The sequence below is a fragment of the Macaca nemestrina genome, chromosome 9 (assembly GCF_043159975.1).
Source record: "Macaca nemestrina isolate mMacNem1 chromosome 9, mMacNem.hap1, whole genome shotgun sequence".
Classification (NCBI taxonomy): Eukaryota; Metazoa; Chordata; class Mammalia; order Primates; family Cercopithecidae; genus Macaca; species Macaca nemestrina.
The window spans coordinates 55076131-55089421 of NC_092133.1; positions in this window are offsets into that span (position 1 = coordinate 55076131).

A 13291-nucleotide genomic window follows, 5' to 3' on the forward strand; every position below is an offset into this window, starting at 1 on the left:
GGGAGGGTTTCAGGATGAAACTGTTTCATCTCAGACGATCAGGCATTAGAGTCTCACAAGGAGCGGGCAACCTCGATCCCTCGCATGCGCAGTTCACAAAAGAGGGGAGGCACTCCTGTGAGAATCCAGTGCTGCCACTGATCTGACGGGAGGTGGAGCTCAGGTGGTAATTCCGCGGGCCTGACGCTCACTTCCTGCAGTGCCACCTGGATCCTAATGGGCCACGGACAGGTACCAGTTCGTGGCCTGGGAGTTGGGGACCCCCGCTTTAATAAACCAACCAATCACACTGTCATTTCTCATAACAGTCTTATGAAGTTACTACTCTCCCAATGTGAAAGCTGAGCCTTGAGAATTTTCAGCAACTTCCCCAAGATAGTTAGAGGCTGATATGGAATTTTCCACCTATCACTGGTAAGCTCTCCAGATAGTGCCAAAACACAGCAGGACTATGCCCTGAAAAAGCAGTTCCCTTGACCTTCATTAAATCTTTAAAAGGTATTAGCCCTCATGTGGTCACTAAAGATGTATCTAAAAGCTCCAAACCTAAATTCTTCACCTACAACAAGCATGGATTTCACCAACCTGACCTTGACCTTAACTTATAAGCAGAGAACTGCTCATACCTAGATTCACCCATGGGAGACCTGGGATGCAGGCTTGATATTTTACTCCTAACTTTCAGTCCCAATATTCAGGGGCTCAAAGAATTTCAGCCTTTCTGCTTTGTGGGGAGCTTTCAGATCAGTTAGTGATTTTTTGAATGTGTAGTTTAATGGTAGATTGACAACATACGGGTTTTTGGCCACTTGTAGGAGGCATAACTACAAAGAAATATCGCCTTTTAAAAGCTGTTCTGTAAGCCAGATGCAGTGGTATGTGCTTGTAGTCCCGGCTACTCAGGAGGCCAAGGTTGGGGAGATTCCTTGATTCTAAGAGTTTGAGCTCAACCTGGGCAACGTAGAAAAATTATTGTTTAAACAAAGTTACAAGGACATAGTTATAAAAAAGAAGGTCAACTCAGGAAACTATACTTATTTAAGATGCTGTCTTGCTTGAAATATTTTGTTAAGAAGAAAGGCCATTAATTGAGACACTTCTATCTGCTGTTAAACCTTTTATAGTTAATCTATGAGGTAGGTAATTTTATTCCCTGTATGCAGATGAGAAATCCGAGACTTAGAAATATTTTGAGTCACTTAATATTAGCCATCTAGCAAACTTAGATTTCAGCCCATCTGTCCAGATGTGACAAAGCCTGTGTTATTTCAACTCAAGTGATTATCTCTTTTAGAATTTCCTTTCAGGATTGGCAGTATGTTCTTTCAAGTAACTCCACTGGTAGCAGCTGATCATCCAAGGTAGATGTAATTTTGGAGAGTCAAGTTCATTTGAAGTCAAGACCAAGTGGATGATCACATTGCATGATGTCATTTTGTTACTTTGACTAGAAAAAAAAAATGAGAGAGAAAGTCAAGATGACTTCTCATTCATCTTGCTTTCCTGTAGCCACAAATATTTTGTTTTACATAGTCAATCAGTGGGGTTGTTTTAATGTAAAATTATTTGTTGAGGCCTGGCGCGGTGGCTCATGCCTGTAATCCCAGCACTTTAGGAGGAGGCCGAGGTGGGCGAATCACAAGGTCAGGAGATCGAGACCATTCTGGCTAACATGGTGAAATCCCGTCTCTACTAAAAATACAAAAAATTAGCTGGGCGTGGTGGTGGACACCTGTAGTCCCAGCTACGTGGGAGGCTGAGGCAGGAGAATGACATGAACCCAGGAGGCGGAGCTTGCAGTGAGCCAAGATTGTGTCACTGCACTCCAGCCTGGCTGACAGAGCGAGACTCCATCTCAAAAAAAAAAAAAAATTATTTGTTGAAATGTAACACATTGATCTATCACCAATGACCTACACTAGCATTAACTTATTGGTCAGATTTTTCTGTTAGCGAGGAGAATCTGGAAAGAATAGGATACAGGACAGATGAGTTTTGATGGTGGGGTTAGGATGCAGGAAGGTCAAGCCTCAAGGGACTACTTGTGGGATGGGGAATGGGGGTCCAGGGGGTTGGGGTGTGAGGGTGAAGAATAGAGAGGCTGGGGGCGGGGCGGAGGGTGAGAGGATTGGGAAGTGGAAGTGGCCACTGTGGGAGCAATAAAAACCAAGATATAGGATTAGACTCTGAAAAGGTGCAAAATAGGCGTAGGAAGCCTGCTTAATAGTCTCAGGAAAGACAAGCACTCTGGGAGTAAAATATAATAAAATGTTACATAAAATTATACTTCCACGAACCACTTAGTGACTTGGAAGAGGTCATAGTAACCTCGTTTGCCTCAGGGAGAGATGAGTATTTTTCTCACTTGATTCACCATGGAATTAACTCCAGCTAAAATATAAACCCCTCTGGGTTTTTTTGAAAACTTTAATTACCTCCCTTACTCAAATGTAGCTGTGGCTATTGTGAAATGATGACCTACCTTTAACCCTATCCATCACCAATAACCAGCAAAGGGAAAGTAATTAATAAATGTATGAATATGCTTTAATTTATTCAGGCTACTCAGCTTCATAAGGTAGAGACATGAGGGCTTATCTGTCCAGTTAAATGTTTACTGAGAGCAAGTAAATGTTAAATCATGGAATTTTAAAAACATACATGTGGAAACATGCATATCTTACCTTCAGTAGGGGATATTTCTCAGGATTGGAACTTGAATACCACAGTCATACTTATTTATGTATCTATTAAAAGCAGTGCCAATTTTAGTGAAGCACCTAGAATATGTTATAAAATGTCTGCATATAATTAATTAAAAATGCTCTGTGATTAAATCACATAATGATGCTTTGTGAGCATACATCAGCTTAATTGGGAGTAACGTAACTAAGAGATTGAGATCCAGAGTGCTGTAAATAAAAAGCTGCTTGGGGCTCCTGCAGTATAAATTTAGATCATCAGGAAATCTTGCAAAGGTCCCAAGGCTTGTTGTGGGTTAGCCTCTCTCTGCTATGCGAAGACAACAGAAAGATTACTGAGTCTCCTAACTGGAAGGCCTGGTGCAGGCTTTGAGATTACTCCAGTATTTGCAGGGAGAGGACTTGTATGTCAGCTGACTCATTACTCAATAAGGTCCTCTAGGTTTTTCTGTGGAGGAATGTGTATAGCACAGTCAGACGCCCCTTGAGGATGAGACAAATTTCACTTTTCACTGTAGTAAAAAGAGTTCTGCATTTGAAGGTTAAAATATTTGATCTCAATAATTTTAGTTTCCTTATTTGTAAAATGGCCAAAATAAGACTTGCTTTGTAGAAGTTTTTGAGGATGAGGGGGATAAAAAAAAACCCAAAACACTCATGGAGCACCAGATACAGTGCCTGGCATGTAGGAGGTATCAATAAATGCCATTGGTTTTCCCACGCCCCCAGCATAGTGTGTCCTGAACATTGTAAGAACAATAGATCATTGCTGATGTGACTGAAATGTGCCCATTGAGATGAATTCCCCACAGGGGTGGCCTATATTTCTATTCAAAGACTGAAGGAACAAATGAAACTGAAATCTGTATTAAGACACACTCAGGCTATGGCAATGGAGAAAACTGGAAAAATGTCACAAGATCAATAGTGGTAGCAGTTCAACTACTGCTTTCCCATGATGGAAACCCAAAACTGAGGACAGAAAAGCAGACATGTGGCATTAGTTCTGCCATCTCTCCTTGTCGTTCTCATGCAGCATTACTAACTGATCGCAGCCGTCTGCCCTCTCTACTCAGATGGGTCTTCAGACCCCTAACATAGCGTTCAAGCAGGCATTCATAATCGGTTTATCATTGGCACTTGTGACAATGCCTATTTACTATTCTTGGCAGAAGAATGCTGCCCACGGCCTGCCTGACCCTATCAGTTGAATAACAAAAGAACAATTACTCCTCTCCTCAGTCACCTTTCTGAATCCATCCCAGAGTAAGAGGGAAAAGAGCTCTGTTCCTTTCTCTTTGTAGAGTGATTTTTAGTCTGTGGGTTATTCCTGACACTTGATATTTGGATACCACTTTATAGTTTAGATATATTTAAAGGAATACTTAATCCTGACAATGACCATGGGTGAGAGGTAGGCCACATATTACCCTCACTCTACATAGGAGAAAACCAAAGCTCTGAGGAGCTAAAGAACTTATCTAAGCTGAACTTATCCAGTAATTTGTATAGATGGAACTTGAAGATTGGAATGTTCAACTCCAAAATCTGGTAATTATTTAGACACCAATGCTACAATTACTGAGTAGTCTCAGGGAGAAGACTATGAATAGTAAAGGGGCACAAATGCATCATAGAGGAGACTTAGAAGGACCCTGTTCTGGTGAGATACTACCAGCAATTGTACACAAGTGCAGCTTTGAGGACACACCGAACAGTGGTAGCAGGGATCAGGCACAGGAAGGAGACCACCATGACTGGCATGGGAGGTGATGCAGGGAAGCCGGAGTGTATTAGGAAGTGTTCCAAGAGAACACTTCAAGTGCCAGACAAAACACATTACATCACTTTTTTCTTTATTGAGCTATAATCTGTGATTCTGTCTAAACCCTTTGGAATCAATTTATATTTTTAGTTTGTCAAATAAGGTTACTGTCTAAATTTTTTTTGCCTTAGTCCTAAAAAAAATACCTTTTAAGATTCAGGGTCTGAAGGAGAAACCTGATATTCTTAAATTGGCAAAAATGTCTGTATCCTTTCCTCCTACTCCTCTTGTGACTTTCTATACTGCTTTATCTTGGGGCCACCCATTGGTCTTTCCTGGGAAAGAGAATACTGAATACAGATATAACACACACAAATCAATAAGGCTCATACATATGAATCTCAACAAGTTAAATTTTATAATGGAAGAAAAGATCTTTCTGCAATCATCAAAGAAAAAACATGAAATAACTAAAAACTAGGCTTAAACAATAAATGTGCAAGATTTGTGTAAAGAAAGTTTTTAAATGTTAATGAGAGATTCAAAATATGAATTGACCAAGTGAAAACATACTTTATTTTTAGAAAGACTCATAAATATGTCAGTTTTCCTTAATTTAATGTAGGCAGTTAATATAATTGTAATTAAAAGAGTACCAGGATTTATTTTTTTATTTTTTTGAGACAGAGTCTTGTTATGTGGCTCAGGCTGGAGTGCAGTGGCGCTCTCTTGGCTCACTGCAATCTCTGCCTCTTAGGTTCAAGTGATTCTCCTTCCTCAGCCTCCTGAGTGGCTGAGACTACAGGCATGCACCACCATGCCCAGCTAGTATTTGTATTTGTTAGTAGAGAAGGAGTTTCACCATGTTGGCCAGGCTGGTCTTGAACTTCTGACCTCATGTGATCCATCCACTTCAGCCTCCCAAAGTGCTGGGATTACGGGCATGGGCCATCATGCTGGGACTCAGGATTTTTTTTTTAATAGAGCTAGATACACTGATAGAAAGTTCATATGTAAAAACTAGAAAGAAATAATGGCCAGGGAAAACTGTGAAATAGAAAAGTATTGAATGAGATATAGTCATATTGGATAATAATAAATTATGAAAAGGTAGACATTAAAATAGTGTGGTACTGGCATATCAATAGACAGACAAATTAATGGACTACAATTCAGTCCAGAAATACATCCAGATATACACATATTTAGTCTACTATAAAAGTGGCATTGCTGATCAGTGGCATAAAATGGATTGTTCAGTAAACATTTTTTAAAAAGTAGAGAAAGAAAAGGAAAGAAATCAGAAAAGTGCTAGGAGAAAACGTGTGTGCGTGTGTTTATGGAGAGAGAGAGAGAGAGAGAGAGAGAGAGAGAGAGAGAGTTTTCCTATAATGCCCAGGCTGGTCTCAAACTCTTGGGCTCAAGTCATCCTCCCGCCTTAGCCTTCTGAGTATCTGGAACTGCAGGCACCATACCACCATGCCTGGTTAATTTTTTTTTTTTTTCACAGATGGGATCTTGCTATGTTTCCCAGGCTGGTTTTGAACTGCTGGCTTCAAGAAGTCCTCCCATGTAGCTGTGACTACAGGCATAAGCCACTGCGCCCAGCTTATATACACTGTAGAGAGTGGAAGGCCTTGCTAAGTATGATGTAAAATCCAGTGATTATAAAAGCTATCAATACATTTATTTAAATGATGTTTTAATCTTCAGGAAAAAAATAAAAAATAATGTTAAAATGGGCATCTAAGAAAGTATTCACATTATATATAATAGAGACTCATTTTCCTAATTTATTAGATATAAGAAAATATAAGAAGTTCAACAGAAAAATTGGAAAATAATGAAGAAATAATTCATAGGAAGATACAGAATTTTTAAACATATGAAAAAGTCCAGTCTCATTACAATAGAAATGCAAATTAAAACTCTAGTGATAGTTCATATCCACATATCAGAATGACAAGATAAAATAGTTTCATATTGCATTGTATTAGTGAAGATATGAGGAGTAGTCCATTTTAGACATCAGGGATGAAATAGTGAACAATAAAATTCTTTGGAAGATAATTTGCAATATTTCTCAAAATTATAAATGCATATTCCCTTTATCTCAAAGATTCCACTTCTAAGAATTTGTCCTACACATATACTAGTGCATATGGATACAAAATATGTAGAAACATTCATTTCATGATTGTTTATAGTGGTAAAAGATTGAAGCAATCTAAATATTCATCAGTATAGTACTGGTTAATTAAACTTGGTGTGTGCATGTAATAAAATACTGTGCAGCTGTTAAAATTTAAAAGTAATGAGTTTTAAACATTAGCTTTGTTTTGACCATAGCATAGCTGCAAGGTCTCCTTTCTTTTAGGCAAAAATCTCAAAAAGTTGTCAGGAGGATGGAAGGTACTATGAGTGGTGACTTCTCTCTCCAGTTAAATTCATCATAATAAAGAATAATTCAATAGAAGGATAATTCACTAAATTTTAGACAGGCAGAGTGAATAGATTGTGGCTGCCCTTTAATGTACATCATTGAAAGTGAAAAAGAGAGGACATAAAAGATAGTTATTCAGAAAAGTATGTTATGGATAGGCATGTTTCTGGAAAATCTCTAAGGGGACATAAGTGGAAAGTCCCTAGATTCAATTTGTGCAAGAGGCTGCATGACTGTGACCCAGATGCAGAATGAGAGAGACTGCCTTGGTATGCTGTAGCAAAACGTCAGATCCAGGACCCCAGGAAGTAGGTCTGGGGCCATGGCTTACTGAGTAACACTATGTTCGCCTCACCTGCTGGCCTAAGATACTTCTGGGTGCTGATATGAGTGGGATGAGGGGCAGAAGTAAAAGTCTGGGAGCTCTTTTTAGGAACTTCTTAGCTTTGGCAGATTCCTCACCCCTCACTACTGTGACCACCCTGGAGGCATCCCTGTGAGGAACAGAGAGGGAACACTGTGAATCCATATTTGTGCAGCTATATCTGTTGACTACACTAAGGATTCTCAACGCTGTCTGCCCACGGGGAATCACTCGGGTTAGTGGTAAGATTTGCCAGTATTTAGCCTCCTCCACTAGGTGGTTCTAATCTAAATGGCCTAGGGTGGGACCAGGCATTGGTGTTTGTTAAATGTTTCCCCAAGTGATTCTTCTGTGCAGCCAGGTCTGAGAAGCATGGGACTGTGCTCTTCTGATAACTTTTTATTTACTTGTTTTTAATACTCAGTAATGTTGGTGAGTAGAAATATTTGGTGCTTGTGAGTTTTAGTCCTGCTATTCCTCAAATTCATTTGGGTCTCTCACTAGGCTTAAGATGGAGAAAGAGGCAAAGGGAGAGAGAGAGAATCATTGGAGGAAAAGTCTGAAACAGAATGAAAAATAAATGGGGAGAGAAATTAAAAGGGAAATGCTGAATTCTTCACTTCAAACTCACTCCAGAATCTTTGAGCATAGGACTAAAAGTTTGCAGTTTACACACTTCTGAGCTGAGTTGTATGCACACTTGAAGTTGGAAAGTTCTGATCTATTAGGAGATACATTAACAATACAATTAATGACAGAAAAGAGAGGGATTGGTGCCAACTGGCGAAGGGTGATGGGACAGAGGGATCATTGTCAAGGAGACTCAGACTATGCAGAAGAATAGGCTGCTTGGATTTTGCATAAACAACCTATGAAATTGGGGGCTTTATGTGAAAATCAAAACCTAACTGTATTCACTTTTCAATGCAAATGTACCTGAGTTAGTCATTTAGAATGAAACTCATCAGTGACACTAATCATTGGATTTAGAGTCCACCATAATCTGGTATGGTTTCATCCTAATTTCATGACATCTTCAAAGATCCTATTTCCAAAAGTTGAATTCACAGGTACCAAACTTAGGATTTTGTAGGGGCAGGAAGGTGTGGTAACTTTCTTCACCCATTATAAGGGTCATAGTTGACATTCCTTTAACAAAAGGCAGATTAACAACAAAAAAAATGCGTAACAAATGCATTTCATCAGAGTTTTACACAACAAAAGAGACTGCTGAAATTATGACCAAAAGACCCAGGGAAATCTGTTTTTATGCTTAGTTTTGATGAAGAATGGACAGCCACGCAGAAATGTGATTGGGCAAAAGGGTATGATCTAATGGTAATAAACTCAGGTGGAGAACCTAGCAAGGCCTTTCCAGATTCTTCTCAGCCTCTCTGCATAGCATTCTCTTTCTACCCAGGTATGGGGCAGAATCCCTCTAAAATGAAAGTCTTCAAGGAAGAAAAGAGAAGAGAGAGACCTTTCTAGGTTTTATGGTTTGCTTTAGGATAAAAGGGTTCTAGTTTTTATGAACCGCCTTGGAGAGGAGAAATTCTAGTTTCTATGACTTGCTTCAGAAGTGAAAGAGGGGCTGTAAACAGAAGGGCAGGAGAAGGTCAGAGAGACCTTGCTTCTGAGGCCCTTCCAGTGTCCTAAAGTTTAAAGTACTCAGCATGCCAAAGTGCCATACTTCGGGTCTTCTAGTTCTGAGTTCCAACAACTTCAAAATATCTGTGTGGGGGACACAATTCAACCTTTACCGACACTTTGTTCAAAGCTACCTTCATTTTGCTTAAAGTTGTTTTTGCCCAGAAGACCAGCAGCAGCCACACCTTAAAGACCCATTTTTTCCTACCTCTTCATTTACAGACCTATAAATGATTCTAGAGCAGTACTTCCACTTTGGCAAAAGTATGGCTAAGACAGAAGGGATGGTGACACAGCATCACTTTCTCCATCACTACACTGATAGGCATTAAATTACACTGACAAGACAGATGCCCTGGGAGCAAAGAGCCAGTCTGTAGAGAGCGAGAAAAACAAAAGTAGCAATCAAAGTACGTGTGAAGACAGTTCCTCATTTTAGAGCTCTTTTTCCTGCCCATATATTAGAATATTATTTGACCATAAGAAGTTATTTGTCTTTACATCAGTTTGTTTTGTCCACAGGACCTGAACATTAATGTGCGAAAGCACAGAATTCCAGAAAGACAGACAAAGTGGCCTCTCATGAACATTTTGATCTTTTTTTTTTTTTTTTTTTTTTTGCCTGTTAAAACAAATTGTTGTAAAAGAACTCCCCAAATCAAGTTTCAAGCCAATTGCTTTTAAGTCCTTGTAAATGCTCAAAAGAAAGAAACATCTTTGCCATTTGGTCAGTGACTGGGAATAGACTGAGTTCTTACTCAGTGAGTTTTGATTTCCATTGGAAATTGCAGGCATAATGCATTTTAAGTAGACAGCTCTAATTCCTAGTTGTTAATGAAGACGATCTTTAGAATCAGGTTGGCAGAGTCCAGGATCAGGATCACAGGGATAAGGATATAGAGAGGAAAGAAGTAGAGGTAATAAGCAGGTAATAAGGAGGAATGATGTCAGGAGCAACAGATATCAAAATCAGAAGGCTTGGGGATGCTGAAGGCTCTAAATTGGATCAAGGCAGATTACTCATCCCTGAGAATTCCTAGCATCTCCCAGACCTGCTTGGTCCTGGCGATATCTGCTCACAGGTGGTTCCCACAGCAGCAAAATTTTACTCAAGCAGTTCATTTAAGGGAACTCTCACATGGACACTGTGGATTTTGTTTCCATATTTAAGGGAAGGGGCAAGGAGAGGGGAAAAAGGCTTCAGGACTTTAGTTCCTTCGCTTTTTGCAGTCTAAACACATTAACTCCATACAATGTGTAAAATTCTTCTGTTTCAGAATGAATGGATGCTATTTTATCACCTTCCAGCTCCATCCTACAGGTGTGAGTCCAGAGTTATTTTGTTTTCTCATTGATAAATGTTGTAAAGGAAGTTCCCTGGAGATGGGAGAAAATGAAAAGCATTTCACTGACTTGCTGAAGAGTGAAGGAAATCCAAATAGATTCCGATTCTGGCTGTGGAGTCAATGTTATAAATGAAAGGAACCATTTTACAAGGCAGCTTTTTCCCTCCCAGTGACAGGGCATATCAACTGCTAAGAAGTCCTCAGGGCCATTGCCTGGATCAGGGACTCTGTGCCGATGGTGGTAATGGGGCCCTCCGATATCAGCTTGAGAGCCATAGCAGCTGCCTGAGAAGAAGCTGCAACTTGGAATAGACTTGGAAGCCCCTGACACACTTGGTTCTGCAATTTATCCTGAGCCTATGTCAGGTGATTCTGCAGTCCTCAATTATGGCTTTGAGAGGCTAGAAGGTAGGTTGTGCAGTGGATATACAGGGATGTGTGTGTGTGTGTGTGTGTGTGTGTGTGTGTGTATGCACATGTGATCATACACATGCACACAGAAGCCTTCAGGTAAGCTGGTTTCTGAGGCCAACTCATGCTCCTAAACAGAATTGCTTGACTCATATTCATCTATGATATGGTTTGGATTTGTGTCCTGTGTCCCTGCCCAAATCTCATCAAATTGGAGGAGATGCCCAGTAGGAGATGATTGAATCATGAGGGTGGATTTCCCCCTTGCTGTTCTTGTGATACTGAATGAGTTTTCCTGAGATCTGATGATTTAAAGGTGTGGCACTTCTCCCTTTGCTGTCTCTCTCTCCTGCTACTATGTGAAGAAGGTCCTTGCTTCTCCTTTACCTTCCACCATGATTGTAAGTTTCCTGAGGCCTCCCAGTCATTCTTCTTGTTAAGCCTATGGAACTGTGAGTCAATTAAATCTGTTTTCTTCATAAATTACCTAGTCTCAGGTGGTTCTTTATAGCAGGATAAAAGCAGATTAGAACCAGAAGAGAAAGCAGAAAACGTACCAGAAGAGTGAGGCACTGCTATAAAAATATCTAAAATTGTGGAATCAACTTTGGAACTGGGTAACAAGCAGAGTTTGGAACAGTTTGGGGGGTTCAGAAGAAGACAGGAAGATGTGGGAAAGTCTGGAACTTCCTAGAGACTTGCTGAATGGTTTTGACCAAAATGCTGATAGTGATATAGACAATGAAATCTAGGCTGAGGTGGTCTCAGATGGAGATGAGGAACTTATTGGGAACTGGAGCAAAGGTCACAGTTGCTGTGCTTTAGCAAGCAGACTGGCAGCATTGCACCCCTGCTCCTGAGATCTGTGGAACATGGAACTTGAGAGAGATGATTTATGGCATCTGACAGAAGAAATTTCTAATGCATTGAAGTGTTCAAGATACGACCTGACTGTTTCTAACAGCATACAGTCATATGCATTCACAAAGAGATGATCTGAAATTGGAACTTATATTTAAAAGGGAAACAGAGTGTAAAAGATTGGAAAATGTGCAGCTCAACCATGTGGTAGAAAAGAAATTCAAGCCTGCTGCAGAAATTTGCATAAGTAAAGAGGACCTGAATGTTAATAACCAAGGCAATGGGGAAAATGTCTCCAGGGCATTTCAGAGACCTTTGCAGCAGCCCCTCCCATTAGAGGTCTAGAGGCCCAGCAGGGAAAAATGGTTTAGTGGGTGAGGCCCAGGACCCAGCTGCTTTGCACAGCCTTGGGACATTGTGCCCTGTGTCCCAGCTACTCCAGCTCCAGCCATGGCTAAAATGGGCCAAGGTACAGCTTGGCCATGGCTTCAAAGGATGCAAGCCCCAGGCACTGTCAGTTTATACATGATGTTGGGCCTGCGAATATGCAGAAGGCAAGAATTGAGATTTTGGGAACCTCTACCTACATTTCAGAGGATGTATGCTAATACCTGGATGTTTAGGCAGAAATCTACAGCAGGAGCAGAGCCCTCATGGAGAACATCTACTAGGGCAGTGTGGAGGGGAAATGTGGGGTTGGAGCCCCCACTGAGGCACTGTCTAGTGGAGCTGTGAGTAGAGGGCCACTGTCCTCCAGACCCCAGAGTGGTAGATCCACCAACAACTTGCACTATGCACTTGGAAAAGCCACAAGTACTCATCTCTAGCCCATGAAAGCAGCCGCAGGGTTTGTACCCTGCAGAACCACAGAGGCAGAGCTGCCCAAGGCCTTGGGAGCCCACCTCTTGGATCAGCATGCTCTAGATGTAAGGCATGGAATCAAAGAAGATTATTTGGGAGCTTTAAAATTTGATGACTGCCCTCTTGGGTTTTTTTTTTTTTTTTTTTTTTTTTTCATGGGGCCTGTAGCCCCTTTGTTTTAGCCAATTTCTCCTATTTGGAATGAGAGCATTTACCCTATGCCTGTACCCTCACTGTATTTTGGAAGTAACTAATTTGTTTTTGATTTTACAGGCTCATAGGCCAAAGGAATTTACTTATCTCAGATGATAGTTTGCACTATGGAGTTTTGAGTTAATGCTGAAGTGAGTTAAGACTAGGGGATTGTTGAGAAAGGGTTCATTGTATTTTGCAGTGTGAGAATGATATGAGATTTGGGAGGAGCTGGGGTGGAATAATACGGTTTGGATTTGTGTTCCTGCCCAAATCTCAAATTGGAGGAGTGGCCTGGTGGGAGGTGATTGGATTATAGGGGAGGATTTCCCCTTGCCGTTTTCATGATAGTGAGTAAGTTCTCATGATATCTGATGGTTTAAAAGTGTGTGACAGTTCCCCCTTTACTCTCTTTCTCCTGCTACCGTGTGAAGAAGTTCCCAGCTTTCCTTTCACCATCTGCCATGATTGTAAATTTACTGAGGCCTCCCTGTCATGTCTCCTGTTAAGCCTACAGAACTGTGAGTCAATTAAACCTCTTTTCTTCATAGATTACCCAGTCTCAGGTAGTCCTTGATAGCAACATGAGAACAAACTAATACATTCTATGGCCTTAGGGTTGTGCATATGAGTCTAAAATGTCATTGTCTGCTCAAAATAAGAAGGAGAGTTGTTAAGCTATGCGGGAACTGGGGAAAA